The sequence below is a fragment of the Macaca nemestrina genome, chromosome 3 (assembly GCF_043159975.1).
Source record: "Macaca nemestrina isolate mMacNem1 chromosome 3, mMacNem.hap1, whole genome shotgun sequence".
Lineage (NCBI taxonomy): Eukaryota > Metazoa > Chordata > Mammalia > Primates > Cercopithecidae > Macaca > Macaca nemestrina.
Genome location: NC_092127.1, coordinates 103,661,558 through 103,673,558, shown reverse-complemented (window position 1 = coordinate 103,673,558; position 12,001 = coordinate 103,661,558). Strand labels below are relative to the sequence as shown.

The 12,001-nt window shown below is 37.9% G+C and overlaps 1 protein-coding gene across 4 annotated transcripts in view; it reads left to right on the top strand.

Moving 5' to 3' along the window:
* Nucleotides 1-12,001, top strand: part of LOC105479670 (Rho GTPase activating protein 24) — a 531,861-nt gene that overhangs the window by 21,493 nt on the left and 498,367 nt on the right. The window contains exon 1 of one of the 4 annotated variants that reach the window (XM_071092611.1): nt 25-2,193. The exons of 2 other annotated variants lie outside the window; for them this stretch is intronic. The gene's annotated coding sequence lies outside the window, so the exon portion shown is untranslated. Of the gene's footprint in view, nt 1-24; nt 2,194-12,001 lie in introns of those variants that run through there. One more of the 4 variants, XM_071092609.1, reaches the window with a different exon arrangement.

Genomic DNA, 12,001 nt, shown 5'->3' with positions numbered 1-12,001 from the left:
TGGCTCCTGCCTGTAATCCCAGCACTTTGGGAGGCTGAGGTAGGTGGATCACCTGAGGTCAGGAGTTCAAGACCAGCCTGACCAACCTGGTAAAATCACCTTTGTACTAAAAATGCAAAACATGGTGGTACATGCCTGTAATCCTAGCTACATGGGAGAATGAGGCAGAAGAATTGCTTGAATCCGGGAGGCAGAGGTTGCAGTGAGCCAAGATCACGCCCATTACACTCCAGTCTAGGCGACAAGAGCAAAACTCAGTCTGGAAAAAAAAAAAAAAGAAAAAGAAGTGCAACATCATGTCCCTAATTTTTTAGTTATACTGTTGCAACAGCCTTTGAACACATGGCAGTTTTGCCAGGTTTGGGTCTCCCTCAGTGTTCAATTTCCTTCTCCATCTTTTAAGTTTCTATTCTAAATAAAATAAGAGGTAATTATGGTTGAGTTCCCTTTTCTCTTAAGTTGGCGAATAAAAAGTGTAGAGTCCTTTATGCAAGTAAAATAAATGCACAGGCTAATAGTTTATTTTCTTTTCTTTGGTAACAAGAACAAGGAGATTTTTGTGAGGAAACAAAATACTTGTTTGCGAAGAATTTGTGATACTGTGTCAAAGGTGACTAATATCTTGAATCTCATCCAGACACCTACTACAGGGGAATTAAGGACACAGTAAAATAATGGCCATCTTTTATACCTGGGTTGGCTCCTAACATCAAATTGTGATGTGGCTGTGTAGTAGTGGGCTGCGCTTGGCCACACTAGTTTTGTGTGTGCTTTCTTTGCTCCTTTAAGCCAACACTAGAGAGAAAGCAGACTGAATAGTTGTGTTGCTATCTTCTCTGTGACCTACTTACTTTGGTATTCTAAATTTTTCAATTATGTTAATGGAAAAAGGAAGAGAGCCCTAGAAGAGAGTGACCTGTGCCCTGTTTGTGAGCTCAGCCTCATGCCGAGCAGCCCTAACTCGCCACCCCAAATGGGGAAATCCATAAGCCTGTGTAGTTGTCTTAGCCACAAGGAAGTGAAGAGACCAAAGACAGTCTTTCTCTCCCAAAACCTAGAGAAGAATTAGAATTGTGGGGAATTGATCCCAGGAATCTACATTCTAACAGATTGCTCAAGTAAGCCTTCTCTACACTAAACTTCAAGAATATTTTTGAAAAATTTCACCATCTTTTATGATCCTTGTATTAGTAAATTAAATGTAGCCTTAATAATCAATAAGCACTTATCCACACTTATAAGAAAATGAAAGTTCCCTCTAAAAGCAAAGGAACAAATTAAGAACGTATTTTCAAATATCGTCATACATTTATTTTTTCTTTTATTTGCTTCAGACAACTTAGAATTTCACTATATAAACTAGTGCCATCCATGAGATCAGAGAAGAAACCTTACAGTTAAGCTCCTCACACTTATTCCACAGCTTATTCTTATTTATAATGAGCTTGTTGTTGTTTGCTTAGTAGTTATTACTAAGGGGTTATTACTTTCATTAGACCTTGCTTAGAATGTCTTCAAACTTAAATTATATATATTGTTTTAGAGTGAGAACATATACCAACATTTGAAAGAATATATAAATATGTATTTGGTAATGGCAACATTGCTAAAATAAATGTATGACCTTCTAAGTGACTGGTCTAAAAAGGGCATTGATGATAGGTTTAGTTCATATTGGAATTTCAAGCCTCTAGTTTTGTAAACAATCTTCCTATTTGATTTCAATGTTAATGAAATTCTCCACTTTAAAATCATTCAGAAGATAGCATATACTGTCACTAGCAAGCATTCACATGGCTTTAAGTGGGAGAGAAATACTAGACGAAAACTAGAAAGCCTTTATCGCCACTTCATTTCCTGTTTTCCACTTGTCTTTGGTGATGATTCAAGGTCTAAATATTTGAAGCTATGAAAAATTAAGAATATTCTCCAGAGGTTCAAATGAAGAGAGCTCCTACCTAGCCTGCAGCTTTGGTTGAGGCCAGGATTGGCTCCTAGAATATTAGCTACTATGACTATCTTTCATTATTACCTCTTAGAGAAGGGAACCATTAAACAACGAAGAACAAACCAGAATAAGACAAAGAAACAGTTGGCTTAAAGATGACTGCTGAAGAAGAAATGTGTATAGAGATTCATCTAGGTCTATGCTGTTCCCTGTGGTAGTCACAGCTAATGATCATATGCATTGAGGTTAGTACGAATGAGGAACAGAGCTTTTAATTTAAGTTTCTAACTTTAATTTTAATGAATGTATATTTAAGTTTAATAATTGGTACTATTTTTAATTGTTGGAAAAAAATTTAAGCTTTTTTGGGGAACAACTCACCTCTGGAGATCTACTTTTTAAACTGTAAATTTTATGAAGCCTAATACCAATTAAGTATTTGTGATAAAATTTAGCATCCAAATTGAGATGTACTGGAAATGTAAAATACACACTAGATTTTTAAGACATAGTATGAAAAAAACAATATAAAAATTTCCCTAATATTTTAAAGTATGTTTACATGTTGAAATGATATATTTTGAGTGTGTTGGGTTTAAAATATGTTATTAAGATTAATTTCACCCATTTCTTTTTACTTTTTTAATGTAGATACTAGAAAATTTTAAATGTGGTTTCTATTATATTCCTGTGGGACAGTAGTCATCCAGATGCTTATGAAAGCCCAGATTTCTATAGTGCTGGAAACCGAGAAGTCTGGTGTTCCCTGGTATTCATTTCAATGCCATGGCTCTACAAGGGAATAAATATGTATTAATCAGTGGTGAAATATATCCTTGGAAAATAATTTGAAAACTTTATTACTGAGAATACAGATTATTAACTAAATGGTAATAGTACTATCCTAATAAGTGCCAACTCATCAAAACAACTAGGGATATTCAGAGTGAGGACTGTATAAATGTTTACCAAAATGTTTTTCTTGTTCCAGATTTCCTTCTTATAACTTTTAAGGTAATTTATTTTAGTCAGGATTAACTAAGCAAAATATGTGGTTATAATTATATCACATGATGCATATAAATTAAGCAATAACTATGAATCATCTCAGATGTGGAATGTTCATGGCCTCAGAGTGGAATATGGGAACTCATAAGACTTTTTTATTATTATGATACTTTAAGTTCTAGGTATATGTGCACAACGTGCAGGTTTGTTACATAGGTATACATGTGCCATGTTGGTTTGCTGCACCCATCCACTCGTCATTTACATTAGGTATTTCTCCTAATGCTATCCCTCCCCCAGCCTCCCACCCCCACAGGCCCTGGTGTGTGATGTTCCCCACCCTGTGTCCAAGTGTTCTCATTGTTCAGTTCCCACCTATTAGTGAGAACATGTGGTGTTTGGTTTTCTCTCCTTGTGATAGTTTGCTGAGAATGATGGTCTTCAGCTTCATCCATGTTGCTGCAAAGATATGAACTCATCCTTTTTTATGTCTGCATAGTATTCCATGGTGTGTATTTACGACATTTTCTTAATCCAGTCTATCACTGATGGGCATTTGAGTTGGTTCCAAGTCTTTGCTATTGTGAATAGTGCCGCAATAAACATATGTGTGCATGTGTCATTATAGTAGCATGATTTATAATCCTTTGGATATATACCCAGTAATGGGATGGCTGGGTCAAATGGTATTGCTAGTTCTAGATCTTTGAGGAATCGCCACACTGTCTTCCACAATGGTTGAACTAATTTACACTCCCACCAACAGTGTAAATGCACTCATATTTCTCCACATACTCTGCAGCATCTGTTGTTTCCTGACTTTTTGATGATCACCATTCTAACTGGTGTGAGATGGTATCTCATTGTGGTTTTGATTTGCATTTCTGTGATGACCAGTGATGATGAGCATTTTTTCATGTGTCTATTGCCTGCATAAATATCTTCTTTTGAGAAGTGTCTGTTCATATTCTTTGCCCACTTTTTGATGGGGTTGCTTGTTTTTTTCTTGTAAATTTGTTTAGGTTCTTTGTAGAATTTGGATGTTAGCCCTTTGTCAGATGGGTAGAGTGCAAAACTTTTCTCCCATTCTGTAGGTTGCCTGTTCACTCTGATGGTAGTTTCTTTTGCCATGCAGAAGCTCTTTGTCTAATTAGATCTCATTTGTCTATTTTGGCTTTTGTTGCTATTGCTTTTGGTGTTTTAGTCATGAAGTCTTTGCCCATGTCTATGTCCTGAATGATATTGCCTAGGGTTTTTCTTCGGTTTTAGGTCTAACATTTAAGTCTTTAATCCATCTTGAATTAATTTTTGTGTAAGGTGTAAGGAAAGGATCCAGTTTCAGCTTTCTACATATGGCTAGCCAGTTTTCCCAGCACCATTTATTAAATAGGGAATCCTTTCCCCATTTCTTGTTTTTGTCAGGTGTGTCAAAGATCAGATGGTTGTAGATGTATGGTGTTATTTCTGAGGCCTCTGTTCTGTTCTATTGGTCTATATATCTGTTTTGGTGCCAATACCATGTTATTTTGGTTACAGTAGCCTTGTAGCATAGTTTGAAGTCAGATAGTGTGATGCTTCCACCTTTGTTCTTTTTGCTTAAGATTGTCCTGGCAATGCAGGCTCTTTTTTGGTTCCATATGAACTTTAAGGTAGTTTTTTCCAGTTCTGTGAAGAAAGTCATTGGTAGCTTGATGGGGATGGCATTGAATCTATAAATTACCTTGGGCAGTATGCCCATTTTCATGATATTAATTCTTCCTATCCATGAGCATGGAGTGTTCTTCCATTTGTTTGTGTCCTCTTTTATTTCTTTGGACAGTGGTTTGTAATTCTCCTTGAAGAGGTCCTTCACATCCCTTGTAAGTTGGATTCCTAGGTATTTTATTCTCTTTGTAGTAATTGTGAATAGGAATTCACTCATGATTTGGCTCTCTGTTTGTCTGTTATTGGTGTATAGGAATGCTTGTGATTTTTACACATAGATTTTGTACCCTGAGACGTTGCTGAAGTTCCTTATCAGCTTAAGGAGATTTTGGGCTTAGAAGATGGGGTTTTCTAAACATAGAATCATGTCATCTGCATACAGCGACAATTTGACTTCCTCTTTTCCTAATTGAATACCCCTTATTTCTTTATCTTGCCTGATTTTCCTGATCAGAACTTCCAACACTGTGTTGAATTGGAGTGGTGAGAGAGGCCATCCTTGTCTTGTGCCGATTTTCAAAGGGAATGCTTCAAATTTTTGCCCATTCAGTATGATATTGGCTTTGGGTTTGTCATAAGTAGCTCTTATTATTTTGAGATACTTCTCATCAATACCTAATTTATTGATAGTTTTAGCATGAAGTGCTGTTGAATTTTGTTGAAGGCCTTTTCTGTATCTATTGAGATAATCATGTGGTTTTTGTCATTGGTTCTGTTTATGTGATGGATTATGTTTATTGATTTGCATATGTTGAACCAGCCTTGCATCCCAGGGATGAAGCCGACTTGATTGTAGTGGATAAGCTTTTTGATGTTCTGCTGGATTCAGTTTGCCAGTTTTTTACTAAGGATTTTCGCATCAATGTTCATCAGGGATATTGGTCTAAAATTCTTTTGTTGTTGTGTCTTTGCCAGGCTTTGGTATCAGGATGATGTTGGCCTCATAAAATGAGTTAGGGAGGATTCCCTCTTTTTCTATTGATTGGAATAGTTTCAGAAGGAATGGTACCAGGTCCTCTTTGTACCTCTGGTAGAATTTGGCTATGAATCTGTCTGGTCCTGGACTTTTTTTGGTTGGTAGGCTATTAATTATTGCCTCAATTTCAGAGCCTGTTATTGGTCTATTCAGAGATTCAACTTCTTCCTGGTTTAGTCTTGGGAGGGTGTATATGTCCAGGAATTTATCAATTTCTTCTAGGTTTTCAAGTTTATTTGCATAGCGGTGTTTATAGTATTTTCTGATGGTAGTTTGTATTTCTGTGGGATCGGTGGTGATATGCCCTTTATCATTTTTTATTGCATCCATTTGATTCTTCTCTCTTTTCTTCTTTATTAGTCTTGCTAGTGGTCTATCAATTTTGTTGATCTTTTGAAAAACCAGCTCCTGAATTCATAGATTTTTTGAAGGGTTTTTTTTTGTGTGTCTCTATCTCCTTCAGTTCTGCTCTGATCTTAGTTATTTCTTGCCTTCTGCTAACTTTTGAATTTGTTTGCTCTTGCCTCTCTAATTCTTTTAATTGTGATGTTAGCGTGTTGATTTTAGATCTTTCCTGCTTTCTCATGTGAGCAGTTAGTGCTATAAATTTCCCTCTACACACTGCCTTAAATATGCCCCAGAGATTCTGGTACGTTGTGTCTTTGTTCTCATTGGTTTCAAAGAACATCTTTATTTCTGCTTTCATTTAGTTATTTACCCAGTAGCCATTCAGGATCAGGTTGTTCAGTTTCCACGTAGTTGTGCGGTTTTGAGTGAGTTTCTTAATCCTGAGTTATCTGATTGCACTGTGGTCTGAGAGACAGTTTCTTGTGATTTCTGTTCTTTTACATTTGCTGAGGAGTGCTTTACTTCCAATTATGTGGTCAGTTTTAGAATAAGTGTGATGTGGTGCTGAGAAGAATGTGTATTCTATTGATTTGGGGTGGAGAGTTCTGTAGATGTCTATTAGGTCTGCTTGGTACAGAGCTGAGTTCCAGTCCTGGATATCCTTGTTAACCTTCTGTCTCATTGCTCTAATATTGACAGTGGAGTGTTAAAGTCTCCCATTATTATTGTGTGGGAGTCTAAGTCTCTAAGGACTTGCTTTATGAATCTGGGTGCTCCTGTATTGGGTGCATATATATTTAAGATAGATAGCTCTTCTTGTTGAATTGATCCGTTTACCATTATGTAATGGCCTTCTTGGTTTCTTTTGATCTTTGTTGGTTTAAAGTCTGTTTTATCAGAGACTAGGATTGCAACCCCTGTTTTTTTTTTTTTTTTTGTTTTGTTTTGTTTTGTTTTTGGTTTCCATTTGCTTGGTAGATCTTCCTCCATCTCATTATTTTGAGCCTATGTGTGACACTGCATGTGAGATGGATCTTCTGAATACAGCACACGGATGGGTCTTGACTCTTTATCCTATTTACCTGTCAGTGTCTTTTAATTGGTGCATTCAGTCCATTTACATTTAAGGTGAATATTGTGATGTGTCTATCTGATCCTGTCATTATGATGTTAGCTGGTTATTTTGCCTGTTAATTGATGCGGTTTCTTCATAGCATTGATGGTCTTTACAATTTAGCATGTTTTTGCAGTGACTGGTACCAGTTGTTCCTTTCCATGTTTAGTGCTTCTTTCAGGAGCTCTTGTAAGGCAGGCCAGGTGGTGACAAAATCTCTCAGAATTTGCTTGTCTATAAAGGATTTTATTTCCCCGTCACTTATGAAGCTTAGTTTGGCTGGATATGAAATTCTGGGTTGAAAATTCTTTTCTTTAAGAATGTTGAATATCAGCCCCCACTCTCCTCTGGCTTGTAGGGTTTCTGCTGAGAGATCTGATGTTAGTCTGATGGGCTTCCCTTCATGAGTAACCAGACCTTTCTCTCTGGCCGCCCTTAACATTTTTTCCTTCATTTCAACCTTGGTGAATCTGACGATTATGTTTCTTAGGGTCGCTCTTCTTGAGGAGTATCTTTGTGGTGTTCTCTGTATTTCCTGAATTTGAATGTTGGCCTGCCTTGCTAGGTTGGGGAAGTTCTCCTGGATAATATTCTGAAGAGTGTTTTGCAACTTGGTTCCATTCTCCCTGTCACTTTCAGGTATGCCAATCAAATGTAGATGTAGTCTTTTCACATAGTCCCATATTTCTTGGAGGCCTTGTTTCTCTTTACTGTTTTTTCTCTAAACTTGTCTTCTCACTTTAGTTTATTAATTTGATCTTCAATCACTGATACACTTTCTTCCACTTGATCAAATTGGCTACTGAAGCTTGTGCATGCATCACAAAGTTCTCATGCCATGGTTTTCAGCTCCATCAGGTCATTTAAGGTCTTCTCTACACTGTTTGTTCTAGTTAGCCCTTTGTCAGGCCTTCTTTCAAGGTTTTTAGCTTCTGCTTGTGATGGGTTAGAATATGCTCCTTTAGCTGAGAGAAGATTGTTATTACCGATCTTCTAAAGCCTAGTTCTGTTAACCCGTCAAAGTCATTCTCCATCCAACTTTGTTCCATTGCTGGCAAGGAGCTGCAATCCTTTGGAGGAGAAGAGGCACTCTGGTTTTTAGAATTTTCAGCTTTTTGCCCTGGTTTCTCCCTATCTTTGTGGTTTTATCTACCTTTGGTCTTAGATATTGGTACCTACAGATAAGGTTTTGGTGTAGATGTCCTTTTCATTGATGTTGATTCTATTCTGTTTGTTCATTTTCTGCCTAGCAGACAGGTCCCTCAGCTGCAGGTCTGTTGGAGTTTGCTGGAGGTCCACTCCAGACCCTGTTTGCCTGAGTATCACCAGTGGAGACTGCAGAACAGCAAATATTGCATAAAAGCAAAGTTTTCTGCCTGATCCTTCCTCTGGAACTTTATCTCAGAGGGGCACCCACTTGTATGAGGTGTCAGTTGGCCCCTACTGGGAGGTGTCTCCCAGTTAGGATACACGAGGATCAGGGACCCACTGGGGGAGGCAGTCTGTCCGTTCTCAGAGCTCAAACGCTGTGCTGGAAGAACTACTGCTTTCTTCAGAGCTGTCAGACAGGGACATTTACGTCTGCAGAAGTTTCTGCTGCCTTTTGTTCAGCTATGGCCTGCCCACAAAGGTGGAGTCTATAGACACAGTACACCTTGCTGAGCTGTGGTGGGCTCCGCCCAGTTTGAGCTTCCTGGCCACTTTTTTTTACCTACTCAAGCCTCAGCAATGGCAGATGCTTCTCCTCCAACCAGGCTGCAGCCTTGCAGGTTGATCTCATACTGCTGTGCTAGCAATGAGCAAGGTTCCGTGGGTTTGGGACCCACCAAGCCAGGCACGGGAGAAGATCTTCTGGTCTGCCAGTTGTGAAGGCCATGGGAAAAGCACATTATTTGGGCAGAAGTGTCCCATTTTTCCAGGTATGGTCTGTCACGGCTTCCCTTGGCTAGGAAAGGGAAATCCTCCAACCCCTTGCACTTCCCGGGTGAGGCAATGCCCCACCCTGCTTCGGCTTGCCCTCTGTGGGCTGCACCCACTGTCCAACCAGTCCCAGTGAGATGAACCGGGTACCTTAGTTGGAAATGAAGAAATCACCCGTCTTCTGCATCAGTCATGCTGGGAGCTTCAGACTGGAGCTGTTCCTATTCAGCTATCTTGGAATGGGATCCAAGCCTTTTTTTTTTTTTTTTTTTTTAACCCATATGGAACTTAGAAATGTGATAAAATAGGTAAAACAAACGGTTAGAAAACTGGATATATAAACAGCACATTTAATAAAAGACTAATTTGGTAGATTCTAATTGTTCAGGAAATTAATGGAAAGCTAAATCAATATGAACTGAGATTTTAAAATGAAGCTGTACAGCAGAAGTGGGACTTGAGCTTGGATGGTTGAATTTGCATGAACTGAGGGAGAATGCTTCCAGAGATCTGCATATAGACACATTGGACCTTCTGTTGGATCACTGATCACTTTCCTCTATTTACTTGTCTTTTAAAAATATTTTATTATTTTATTTTATTTTTTTTAGAGACAGGGTTTTACTCTGTCACCGAAGCTGAAGTGCAGTGGTGTGATCATGGCTCACTGCAGTCTTAACATACTGGGCACAAGTGATCCTCCTGTCTCAGCCTCTTGAATAGCTAGAACTATAGGTGTGCACTATTATTTACCTTTTTATTTACTGGTATGTGGTCTCTTTGAGGACAATGATTCTGTTTGTTTCATCTTATCCATCTCAAAGCTTTTGGTGCCTAGCTTATGGTAGCTATTTTGTGTGTATTTGTGAATGTCATCAGTGATAAGTGTCTGTGTAAATAACTGACAACATTTCCATCAGCAGAAAGAGAATAAGCAATGAAATGGTGATGAGCATGAGTGTTATAAGTTGTGGGTAGCAAAAGACCCTCTATGGCTGGATAGTTCTGTTTTCTGACCTAAAAATAGTGAAAATGACTCCTCACTTCTTCACCGGGTTATGGAAGGTGTTTGCATGGTAAGTGAAAGGACTTGATAAAATATAAGGGACTATGTAAATCCAAGATTTCATTATTACCTGTAGGGACAGGTTCTTATTCATCTTTGTAATTATTGCCTTGAATAGAAGTGATATTCAATAAATAGTTATTTAATAAATAAATCAACAAATGAATGGGCATTTCCTACCCTTGTCACCTTCTTTGTTTTTCTCCCTGATAGACAGTCATTCTTATTAGAAAAGTATCTAAAATATTATTAAATAAACTTAGATGAGAAGCTTTGATGTCTTTTCTTATGAATAAAGTTGATGTGCATAAATCCATGGACATTTTTATATCTCTTTTGCATTTTCAGCACCATATTTTTTTTTCTAATTCTTAGGTAATTAACAGATTCAGATTTTTGAAGTTTCCAGATATATGACCTCAGGATTGAATTTTTCCTCTGGAGAGAAAACATATCTCAATTGAAATATACCTTACATTGCTCTTGTAGTTTTTCCAATGTAAAGCAGATAGAGAAAACATAAAAACATTTTCTGAAATACTGATTCAAAAATACACTAAGGAAATAATTTGGGGGAAATGAGGGCAAGATTTTTATTAGGGAAGATACTGCATTATTTTATGCTAATTTTCAACTTTTAAAAATACTAACTTTAACAAGGGAAGATACCACCTGAAAATAAAAATTTGCAGAATTGAGTGGGTTATTTTGAAAGTTACAGGAGTGATCTTCCGTTCCTAAATTATAGCTTTAAATGAAGTGTTTCTCTGCCTGATGCCTAAGCATTTGACCTAAGGCAAAAAGACTGAGTTTTGTCATCTCCAGCCAAAAGAGAAACACAATACAGATCTTAAAGATAGAACTCCAGCACCCTGTCTCTAAGCTCTGATAAATCTTGTGTAATATTTTTCCCTTCCATTCCCATGCTATCGCCTTTCCCCACACTCTTGCCATTTGATGCCTGGACTATTGGTGTTTTGCACAAAGGTTTCATCTATTTGCATATCTTAATAAACCACAGCTTTCATCATCTTTCTCCCCTCTCCACGGATCTCCCCTCTCCACGGATCCCCTGTCCTCTTGCTGTGACTTGACAGCCAAACTGGCCGGGTCAGCCTGATTTCTCCATATGTTCTAACCCATAGTCCCAGTCTTCCTATTGTCCTCCCACATTCCAAGGTCTCTCTTATCTCTAGGCCTTTCCCTCTGTGACATTTCCTCCTCTCTCCCTGTGTGAGTCTTGCTTGTCGGGTCTGGTTCCTTCTGCCCTTCCATGAAGCCTTCCCTCAGTCCGTTTCTGCATAAACTATCACTGCATTGTCTGAAGTTTTAGAGAACTTTCTAGCTATGCAATAGCTTATAAAATTCTAATTTTTAGTATTATCTTTTATGCATGGGTCTTAACTGGAAATGTCTTAAGTGAATTTAAGAATTCTAAAATACAAGGAAAAGGGATGGCTAGATTATTAAAAAACACATTTGAAAATGTGTGTCATGTGTTACGAAAACAAAATTCTTAGTATATTAAATATATAAATATTTTTCTAGCACAGAAAGTTGAAATGATACCTAATGAACAGTTTCTCTCTACAGAACTCTTTCTTTATTCTTGTGTTTTGAAATGCTCATCTGCTATAACCTGGTAGCATGTTTATTTTTGTTTATTTTTATTTATTTATTTATTTATTTATTTGAGACAGAGTCTCACTCTGTTGCCCAGGCTGGAGTGCAGTGGCGCAATCTCTGCTCACTGCAAGCTCCACCTCCCGGGTTCACACCATTCTCCTGCCTCAGCCTCCTGAGTAGCTGGGACTCAGGCACCCACCACCACATTCGGCTGATTTTTTGGTATTTTTAGTAGAGACGGGGTTTCACTGTGTTAGCCAGGATGGGCTCGATCTCCTGACCTCATGATCT